General features: G+C 42.5%; 1 pseudogene; it reads left to right on the top strand.

The window, feature by feature from the left end:
* The first annotated feature begins 5,820 nt into the window (after positions 1-5,820).
* LOC109766340 (pre-rRNA-processing protein esf1-like) lies at positions 5,821-10,509 on the top strand (annotated as a pseudogene).
* The last annotated feature ends 1,069 nt before the right edge of the window (positions 10,510-11,578 follow it).

Here is an 11,578-nt window from a genome sequence, read left to right as displayed (position 1 = left end):
CATGACATCCTGCAATGTTTGCGTCAATGGAACTCTGGACTCGTCTCCGGCTATACGTTCCGGATCAGGTGCGCCTGCGGACACCGAGCTGGATCGGTTATCGATTTTTGAATTTAACGCCGCAGACATCTTCCAGCATTCACCTTTGGGTGACGTACTAAACTCTTTAAAGAACTTGTCCTTGGAGGAAGACTCACAGCCGAACTATGTTTGGATCGAGCTAGAGGCAGATGACGAGGAATTTTGCTTCCCACCCGCTGCCCACTTCATAGCCACCGTCGATGACTTAACCGACGTTCTTGACTATGGCTCCGAAGACATCGACGATATGGACGACGATGCCGAAAAGGAGCAAGGCCAAGACCCACCATTTACTGGACGTTGGACGGCCACCTCTCTGTACGACGTCTACATGGTTGATACACCTAAAGGATCTGGCGACGACAAAGAAGAGCCAGACGTGAATAAACCCTCTGAGACGCAGTCCAAGCGCCGGCGCCCCAAACGCCGCTCTAAGCCTCGTCGCTCAAAAGATAGCAACACTGGCACCAGAGAAAATAGTACTCCAGGCGACGCCGAAAACAATGAAGACCTTGTCAGAGCTACATCCGAACAGGAGGAACATGACAACAGGCAAGACAACCCTGATGAACAGGCCATGGAAGATGACTCGGAGACGATAGTTACCGTCCACCCTCCGAGGAGGAGACAAGCCTCGGCAACGAAGACTTCATCGTGCCTGAGGATCCTCTAGAGCAGGAGCGCTTTAAGCTTTAGCTCATAGCCACTGCAAGGAGCCTGAAAAAGAAACAGCAGCAGCTTCAAGCTAAACAAGATCTGCTCATCGACAGATGGACTGATGTCCTGACAGCCGAAGAATACGGCCTCAAGCGCCCAGCCAAGAGCTACCCGAAACGCAGACTGCTACCTCAATTCGATGAGGAGGCACCGGAGCACACGTCTCCCTCGCGTAATGCGGCACGACCACCACGTGGTCGAGACAGGGCGGCCGACCGGCCACCCTGCGGTCGGGATAAAGCGGCACCTCAGGCCGAAAAGCAGCCTGCCCCACCGCCCCATAAAAATAGAGACGGAAGAGTTCGGGGTCACACGTACGACCTCCAGCAGACCCTGGACAGTAGAGCAGGACATACAAGATCGATCCACGGATCGCGAGGACGTGCCTCGAGGCACGACGACGGCTACCTATTCGGACATGACAAACCTAACCACGCCCGGGCCGAATGCCGCAGACGGACTCCATCAGAGCTACGCTGCGATGCGGCCCGCGATAGAGGCATTGCACACCCTCTTTGCTTCATAGATGAGGTGCTGGATCATGAATTCCCCGAGGGGTTCAAGCCCATCAATATTGAATCATACAACGGAACAACCGATCCCGTAGTATGGATCGAAGATTTTATCCTCCACATCCACATGGCCCGAGGAGACGACCTCCACGCTATCAAATACCTCCCATTAAAGCTCAAAGGACCGGCTCGACACTGGTTAAATAGCCTGCCTGAGAATTCCATCGGCAGCTGGGAGGACTTGGAAGCGGCTTTCCTTGATAACTTCCAAGGAACTTATGTCCGGCCACCAGATGCTGATGACCTAAGCCACATAGTTCAACAACCTGGAGAATCAGCCAGAAAATTCTGGACTAGATTCCTAACCAAAAAGAACCAGATCATTGACTGTCCGGATGCCGAAGCCCTAGCGGCCTTTAAGCATAGCATCCGGGACGAATGGCTCGCCCGCCACCTCGGCCAGGAAAAACCGAGGTCCATGACAGCCCTCACGGCACTTATGACCCGCTGATGACCCACAAGTATAGGGGATCTATCGTAGTCCTTTCGATAAGTAAGAGTGTCGAACCCAACGAGGAGCAGAAGGAAATGATAAGCGGTTTTCAGCAAGGTATTCTCTGCAAGCACTGAAATTATAGGTAACAGATAGTTTTGTGATAAGATAATTTGTAACGAGCAACAAGTAACAAAGGTAAATAAAGTGCAGCAAGGTGGCCCAATCCTTTTTGTTGCAAAGGACAAGCCTGGACAAACTCTTATATGAAGGAAAACACTCCCGAGGACACATGGGAATTATCGTCAAGCTAGTTTTCATCACGTTCATATGATTCGCGTTCGGTACTTTGATAATTTGATATGTGGGTGGACCGGTGCTTGGGTGCTGTCCTTACTTGGACAAGCATCCCACTTATGATTAACTCCTATTGCAAGCATCCGCAACTACAAAAGAAGTATTAAGGTAAACCTAACCATAGCCTGAAACATATGGATCCAAATCAGCCCCTTACGAAGCAACGCATAAACTAGGGTTTAAGCTTCTGTCACTCTAGCAACCCATCATCTACTTATTACTTCCCAATGCCTTCCTCTAGGCCCAAATAATGGTGAAGTGTCATGTAGTCGACGTTCACATAACACCACTAGAGGAGAGACAACATACATCTCATCAAAATATCGAACGAATACCAAATTCACATGACTACTAATAGCAAGACTTCTCCCATGTCCTCAGGAACAAACGTAACTACTCACAAAGCATATTCATGTTCATAATCAGAGGGGTATTAATATGCATATAAGATCTGAACATATGATCTTCCACCAAATAAACCAACTAGCATCAACTACAAGGAGTAATCAACACTACTAGCAACCTACAGGTACCAATCCCAGACTTAGAGACAAGAATTGGATACAAGAGATGAACTAGGGTTTGAGAGGAGATGGTGCTGGCGAAGATGTTGATGGAGATTGACCCCCTCCCGATGAGAGGATCGTTGGTGATGACGACGGTGATGATTTCCCCCTCCCGGAGGGAAGTGTCCCTGGCAGAACAGCTCTGCCAGAGCCCTAGATTGGTTCCGCCAACATTCCGCCTCGTGGCGGCGGAGTCTCATCCCGAAAGCTTGCTTATGATTTTTCTTCAGATGAAAGACTTCATATAGCAGAAGATGGGCACCGGAGGGCCAACAGGGGGCCCACGAGGCAGGGGGGCGCGCCCAGGGGGTAGGGCGTGCCCCCACCCTCGTGGCCAGGGTGGGGGCCCCCTCTGGTATTTCTTCCGCTCAGTATTTTTTATTATTTCCAAAAACAACTTTCGTGGAGTTTCAGGACTTTTGGAGTTGTGCAGAATAGGTCTCTAATATTTGCTCCTTTTCCAGCCCAGAATTCCAGCTGCCGGCATGCTCCCTCTTTATGTAGACCTTGTAAAATAAGAGAGAATAGGCATAAGTATTGTGACATAATGTGTAATAACAGCCCATAATGCAATAAATATCGATATAAAAGCATGATGCAAAATGGACGTATCAACTCCCCCAAGCTTGGACCTCGCTTGTCCTCAAGTGGAAGCCGATAACGATAAATATGTCCACATGTTTAGAGGTAGAGGTGTCGATAAAATAAAATACGGACATGAGGGCATCATGATTATTCTTAAAACAGCAACATATATGGATAATGTCATATGATTTCTTATGCTCAAGTAATAATCTATTCACAATGCAAAGTATGAATCAGAAACTTTATTGAGAACCAACAAACTATAATCTCAGTCATTGAAGCAATTGCAAGTTATCATAACGTCAGAAAAAGTCTATGTCAGAGCTTTTTAGCAAGTCCACATACTCAACTATCATTTAGTCTTTCATAATTGCTAACACTCACGTAATACTTGTGGTTACGGAGTTTTAATCAAACACAGAGAAAGATAGGGGCTTATAGTTTCGCCTCCCAACCTTTTACCTCAAGGGTAATGTCAACAATAATAACTCATGCTAACTTACATCCAATTATATATATATATATATATATATATATATATATATATATATATATATATATATATATATATATATATATATATCAGGATCTTTCCAACATACCGTGCTTGCCAAAGGATAAAATGTAAAAAGGAAAGGTGAAGATCACCATGACTCTTGCATAAGGTAGAAGATAAAAAATAAAAGATAGGCCCTTCGCAGAGGGAAGCAGAGGTTGCCATGCGCTTTTAGGGTTGGATGCACAAAATCTTAATGCGAAAGAACGTCACTTTATATTGCCACTTGTGATATGGACCTTTATTATGCAGTCCGTCGCTTTTATTTCTTCCACATCACAAGATCTTATAAAGCTTATTTCCTCCACACCAATCAATCATACATATTTAGAGAGCAATTTTTATTGCTTGCACCGATGACAACTTACTTGAAGGATCTTACTCAATCCATAGGTAGGTATGGTGGACTCTCATGGCAAAACTGGGTTTAAGGATTTTTGGAAGCACAAGTAGTCTCTCTACTTGGTGCAAAGAATTTGGCTAGCATGAGGGGAAAGGCAAGCTCAACAAGTTGGATGATCCATGACAATATACTTTATTTCAGATATAAGAAAACATAACCCATTACGTTGTCTTCCTTGTCCAACATCAACTCTTTAGCATGTCATATTTTAATGAGTGCTCACAATCATAAAAGATGTCCAAGATAGTATATTTATATGTGAAACCTCTCTTTCTTTATTACTTCCTATTAATTGCAACGATGACCAAAGCTATGTTTGTCAACTCTCAACAACTTTTAATCATCATACTCTTTCTATGTGAAGTCATTACTCTTCATAAGATCAATATGATCTCTTTTTATTTCTTTTTAATCTTTTCTCTTTTCTTTTATTCACGCAAGATCATAGCAAGATAATCAAGCCCTTGACTCAACACTAATCTTTATTATATAGCTCACGGACTCGATTACATAAAGGGATCATAAAGCAAAACTCAAAACTAGATCATACTAAAACTTTATTCTACTAGATCAAGATATTACTAAGAAGGATCGAACTAAGAAAAATGGTAAAGATAGGAGATGTGGTGGTGATACGATACCGGGGCACCTCCCCCAAGCTTGGCAGCTGCCAAGGGGAGTGCCCATACCCATATGATTATATCTCCTTTGCTGGTGAAGAAGGTGGAGGTGATGATGGATAGTCGCACATCGAGCGTAAGAGGTCCTCCAACTTGCGGATAATGCCCTTGAGTGCGATGATATGCTCCTTCAACAAAATATTTTCACGTGTGAGATACTTGTTTTGTATGCGAGCTAACTCAATCATCTTGAAAGCTTCGATCTCAGTTGGGGTAAGAAGATTGTGATCAAGTTGAAGGATGTCTTCTGTTGCCGGAACTTGGTCCTCCGTGGCCTTCTTGATCCCTTCACCCTTGTTGATCTCCATGGGTTCTTCCCTCTTCAGCTCTATCTTCATTAGCCAAGCATCGTTGTCACCATTGTTGGAGGAGGGGGACGACATGATGCCTGGCATTGACAACCCTGACAGAAAACAGCTCGAAACAAAAATAGAGGATATTTGCGTTATACAGGAGTCAAAACCTTCGGGAGATTATATAATGAATTTTTACCGACCAAAATACGTGTCGTGCAAGAAAACGGAGTCCGGAGAGCGCACGGGGTGCCCACGAGGCAGGGGGGCGCGCCCAGGGGGTAGGGCGCGCCCTCCACCCTCGTGGAGCCCTCGTGTCCTTCCCGGACTGCTTCTTATTTTTCTATTTTTCTAAATATTCCAAAACGGAGAAAAATTGCCAGCATAGTTAGTTTTATTGCAATTATATGCATCTTATGTTATGTGTGTTCTTATATGTTGGATCTTCATATGTTCCTAAATTATCTTCATGAGTGACATTGCTAGTTGCATTTTTCTTGTCTTCAAAGACAGACATTTTCCTTGCATTATTTCTACTTCATTGACTTATTTATTTATGTTGCAGTAATTTGTGGGCTGTGGCATTGCTCATCACTTGATGTCTAGGCATGACGATACACATGTGATTGACAAGGAAACTCACAGGCTTGCTATTGTGAACATGGACTGGGATCATATTAAGGTGTGTGCCAATTCAAATTTCTGTTTATCTAGAGAAGTAATCTGTCTGCCTGAACAATTTCAGCCATGTTCAAAAGGCAGTTTTATTATGTGAGTTGCATGAGAATTACCTTGAATTAATGTCTTTTTAGTCCAACTTGTTTCTTTTCTGTGAGGTAAATGTGCATTTCTTTGTTCTTGCATTTGTGTGTTAATTGCAGACTTGTATAAAACCTTTAAGGGTTGTTTAGATGGCATTTTATTAACTACACGCTAGTAAAACACTAAAAGGAGTTCTAAAAATACTATGTTGTTTTGGTAGTTTGTTAGGTTGGTTAGGTTGAAGTACGATGCATAGATTCATGTTGTTTGGCTTAGATGTTCTCATTTCTCATCTTTTTCTGTTGTTGAGAACAGGTGAAATCTCTATCACTAAAATTCGCCTGTTTTTAGTTGAGATATAGATGCCCCAAATGTTGATATTCAGGATTAGTTAAAATTCTGAAGTGATGTCAAATTACTGGGTTCTTTGGTCCAGACATCCTCAGTCCTCACACAATGATGCCCATATTTATCTATACCCAAATTACGTCAGCCATCATTGTCTCTTTGTGTCTTAGGTGCTAATTGTCAATATCTCACAACATCTGTGCAACCTTACCCATAAGGCCTCGCTTTGATAATAAGGAATCTAAATTTGAACTGAATCCCAAAAGTATCCAAAGAAATGCCCATTACTCAAACTTAATGTTTGTTTTTTTGCATTGAAGTGTGTATATTGTTTGTTTGGTGAGGTATTCAAGCACTTCCTATGATTTTTGCATCACCCCAACAAAATATTTTGATAATAGTCAATATTTAATTAATGAAATACTATGTTTTGCAAAACTGAAAATCAAACCAACGGAACATACCCCTTGCATTTATAGTTTGTGTTGCTCATAGAAACTTCTCTTTGGCTGCTTGGGCTCAATGATGTTGTTCCTTTGTTTTGCCCTTTCAACAGGCGGTGGACTTGTATATGGTCATGACATCTTGTATTCCGGAAGGTGGGCGAGTTCTATCAGTCTCGATATATCCAGCAGAATTTGGACTGAAGTGCATGAACATTGAGACAACTGAAGGCCCTTCTGCTCTTATTGGTGCTGATGGTTATGGTGGTGATGATGGTGGGAAAGATGATGACAGTGATGATGGATATGGTGATGGCAAAGAAGATGAACTTGACTCTGAGACTGAGAACAACAAGCTCCGTACTTATGGGCTAAACAAACTGAGGTTAGTAACAAAGCATTGAGATACTTTTGCTGATTATCACCTTGTTTACTTTTCTGTTTGTCTGGGACTTACTGCAAAAAGTTTGAATCAGTATTTTAACAATATACTCCATAATATTCTCTTGCTAATTAAAATATATAAAAATGTTCAGATCCTGTGTAAATGTAACTATGGCAGCTTCTCCTTCACATGTTTGGGATTGTGTGCATATGTCCATGGCCTTGTCTATCCATATTTGATATTTGCCATATGAAAATGTTACTACTTGCAAGGGTTTGTTGTTCCGTTCTCTGATGATTATATTGATCTTGCTGCAGGTACTACTATGCAGTTGTGGTGTGTGATTCTAGTGCAACTGCGGATCACATATACACAACTCTTGATGGTACCGAGTTCTTGAAAACGGCAAATGTGTTTGATTTGCAGTTTATTTATGACTCTATGGAGTTCAAATACCCTGCTCATGACATAGCTACAGAGGTATATTACTTGAATATATTGTATTTGCATCCATATTTTTTGAACAAGGGAAGGCTCCCAAAGGACCCAGAAACTGCATTCAAACGGGTTGTTGCGATAATAAATTATACCGAGGACCTTGTAAAGAGCCATCAACTCTAGTTTTACAGAAAGGAACATACAACAAATCAGAAAATCATGATTTGGTCCTTCTTCTCCACCGAGATTTTGTTGAAGTTTGGAGCATGGACACCTGCACCCTTGCCGGGGACATCACCACTTGGGAGAGCGCAGGGCGGTGGACGCCGTGTTGAAGCCGAACAGTCTCCATCTCGGTCTGCAAGCACCACTGGGCTAAGCACTCTGAAATGCATGCGCAGCTTCGCTTCCTTTCCATGAGAAGCTTCAGATCCGGACGACCCTTCCGCTACCATGACTTCAAAAAAAGGGCTAAATCGCCCCAGATCTGAGCTCCACCGAGCTTATTGACAAAGCTTTTGCCAGATCCCGTCCCCTCCTTGAGTCTGCACCATGAAAAACAACCAGAGACTTGAAAAAACCAAATCGCCCCAGATCTGAGCTCCACAGAGTTTATTGATTTGCCAGATCCCGTCTCCTCTTTGAGTCTACTCCCTCCGTTCCTAAATATAAGTCTTTTTAGAGATTCTATAATATGGACTCCATACGGAGCAAAATGAGTGAATCTACACTATAAAATATGTCTATATTCATCCGTATGTAGTCCATATTGAAATCTCTAAAAAAACTTATATTTAGGAACGGAGGGAGTAATTGCTTGTCAAATTTATGATTCTATGTAGAAAGAACCTGCCTTTCAGTTATAGTAGAAGAGGTCTTTTCAGTTTGTAACTTGTTTTAACTTTTGTGCAGGCACCTTTGAGTTACAAGGATCCTGATTTTGAGACTTTTCCTTCGCAGCATACCAAAGTTAAGCCCACCTGGGATGATGATGAACCAGATTGTAAGATCTTGAGGGAAACGTTCAAACATAAGGTCAGCTCTATTATTTTAATTATGTTGTTTTATACTCCCCCCGTCCCAAAATTCTTGTCTTAGATTTGTCTTGATACGGATGTATCTAATACTAAAATGTGACTTGATACATCCGTATTTAGACAAATGTAAGACAAGAATTTTGGGACGGAGGGAGTATTTGTTAACGTAAAACTAAAAACTAAAAACTGAGTATCTCTTTGAATTTATAACTGTCAAAGGGAGTAAACCCAGTGTCAAATGTCAAGATAGGCTTTCAGGCAGAACTAGTGAATAATAAAGGAATAAATACAGTATCATCAAAGTCACTTGTTGTTACAAAATCACAAAACTTGATAAATGATGCATTGCATGTTTCTACTCTTTTGTCTCATGAATTTTTTTGACCTGTTGGTCTTTGTTTCTTGTCCTGCACTTTGTTTATCCATCTTTGATGTCTTGTATTTTTTTTGTTGCAGTTTGATGACATTTATAAATATATTGAAAGTGATGAGAGTGCATCAGAAGATGTAGATGATTCCGGTTACCGGTCTCGGCCAAATGGTGTGTCGCAATGGAAGTTAATAAATAAGGACAGGTTGGCTCTTTTACTAGAAGGAAATAAATCTGATGTGGAACAAAGACACGACCAAGACATGGAGGTAACATTCAACATGGAGCTCAAGGACTTCAGCAGATGTATCCTTGAGAGAAAGGGTATTGAGACGAAGACTATATGGGAGATGCACCAAGCAAAAATGAAGGAGAAGCAGAAAGGTAGAAAGAGGTGGCCAAAGGATGATGATGACTATAGCAGCAAAGATAGCGCTGATGATTTCCTTGATGAAAAGTTGTTTGAAGAAGCTAAGCCGATGAAGAAACCAAAGGTGAAGGCCAAAGGGAAAGGAAAGACAAGGCTCCAGAGGAACATTATGAGCCAGAAGCAACTAAAGAGGTAGCTGCTCCTATCTGCTTATGTTACTCCATTTGCATCTCTTCTCATTAAGTAGTTGCCACATCATATTTTTGCCTATGTGAAATGTATGTTAATACTTATGTTATTCCCACTGAGCAGCCTGAGGAAGTGAGGGAGACCGCCCGGATGCTGGTAGCTGACTGTGACCTAGATGTGAGTGTCGAGTAGTACTAGTCTGAAAAATGATGTAGTGGCCTTTGTGGCCTTGGTGATGCCGGTTATGGAAACTTATTCCCCGCAAAAAAATGTATAAACTTATTCAACGCAAGAAATGTATTTGTATGATTTAGTGTACATCCTGTGCTCTCACTTGAGCGTTTGTCTTGGAAGACGTGATGAATTAATTTATGCACATGGTACTACGTGTTGTGAGTTTTAGGGTTATAATCACTAAACGTCTTGCTTTTTCGCAAAATTTTTTACTAGTTGTCCCGCTGATCACCATGTGGCCTCAAGTTTATTGTCTTCCATTCATAGTGGTCTTGCATTTTAGATTTTCCCAAATCCTAAAAAGTTCTGCTGTGCTCGTTTGTGTCCTCGAGCGCACACGCCTCTGCGCCGTCGGATGTTGATCGTGGACATCAGTTGCCGCGGTGTCTTTCTGCGTCGCGTGCAAGTGGCACCTGGTCGGCTTGTGGCCCGTTGGGTGGGAGCGGTGGTCATCGGAAGGGAAGCAGCAGCCTCGTGCCGTTCGCGCAGAGGGCGAGCATTCCTTCCTCGCAATCCTTGGGTAAGCACATCTGGTCTCGATTTTGCGCTTTTCCCGCTGTTCAAATCGACTAGTACATGGTGGATGATGATGTTCTCGTTATGGTTGGCGACATTGGGAATTCGGTGCGCAGGGGATTGGCTACTCGTGGATATAGGATTTGAAGGCAGTTGGGGCTGCTGTGGTGTTGAGGCGAGTTGGTTGGTGTATATTTTTGTGCTTCAGATTCACGTTTGCTTGTTGCTCTAGTTTTGTGAATGACTTGTCTTGTATGTTGTGCCAACCCCCCCCCCCCCCCCCCCCCCACACACACACACAAACACACAATGTTGTAAGTAGATTTTGTTGCAGTTAGTACTGCACCATTTGAACATTGCAAATCTAAAGCAATTCACTGTGGGGGAAATTGTTTCTGTTTAATGTATTTTTTGAAATTTTCCGAATTGCATGATGTGGTTTTAGTCTTGGATGATATGTGTGAACAATGCAAATCTAGAGGAAGTAACTGCCTTATGGAAATAGAGGTAAATAGTTTCAATTTTAATGGACAATCGTTTTTTTTCTGATGTGAAATAGTTGGCTTGACACGGTTCAGATTTTTTGTACATTACTTGCTTGATTTGTTCGGATTTTTTGCTTTTTGAAAATTTCTTTGTTACTTAAAGTACAATCACTTTGACACTTTAGTCATACTTCATATGGCAACAGAGATAAATTTAGTTATTATACAATCACTTTGACACTTTAGTTGCCTGTCATGGCTCCCTGTTTTGCTTCAGTTTGTTATTTTTTTGCCTCATATGGTGCGTGTTGGGGATATTCCCCACGGTTATAATCCGGCAAAAGGTTTGACCCGGCCTAGAGCTTGAAGGCTCTATGGGTCGGCCCGTTTTTCGGGTTAAGATAAGATGACAAGGAGAAATGCAGGGCTCAGTGACAAGACCCAACAGGAGGCCGGCTCGCAGAGAAGGTCCAAGAAGAGGAAAGTTCCATGACAAGGGAAGCGAGACCCGGCGGAGGATTGATCCGGTTTGGGTTGATTGGTTCGGAAGAGGAGACCCGGTTTGCTATTGCCGGCTCAAGGGATCATACACGGGATGGATACTTCCTGACTTGGAAGGCACATAACATCAACAAGACTTAGAGTTCAATTAAGAGTAGGACTCGAAACCTATTGTAAACCCCAGGGTCCTTGCTATTATATAAAGTGGGCTCTGGGTCGTCTAAAGGAAGTTAGAGACAAGTCATTAGAGACAAGTT

This window comes from Aegilops tauschii, chromosome 6 (genome assembly GCF_002575655.3).
Source record: "Aegilops tauschii subsp. strangulata cultivar AL8/78 chromosome 6, Aet v6.0, whole genome shotgun sequence".
NCBI lineage: Eukaryota > Viridiplantae > Streptophyta > Magnoliopsida > Poales > Poaceae > Aegilops > Aegilops tauschii.
This window is presented reverse-complemented; position numbering and strand designations above follow the sequence as displayed.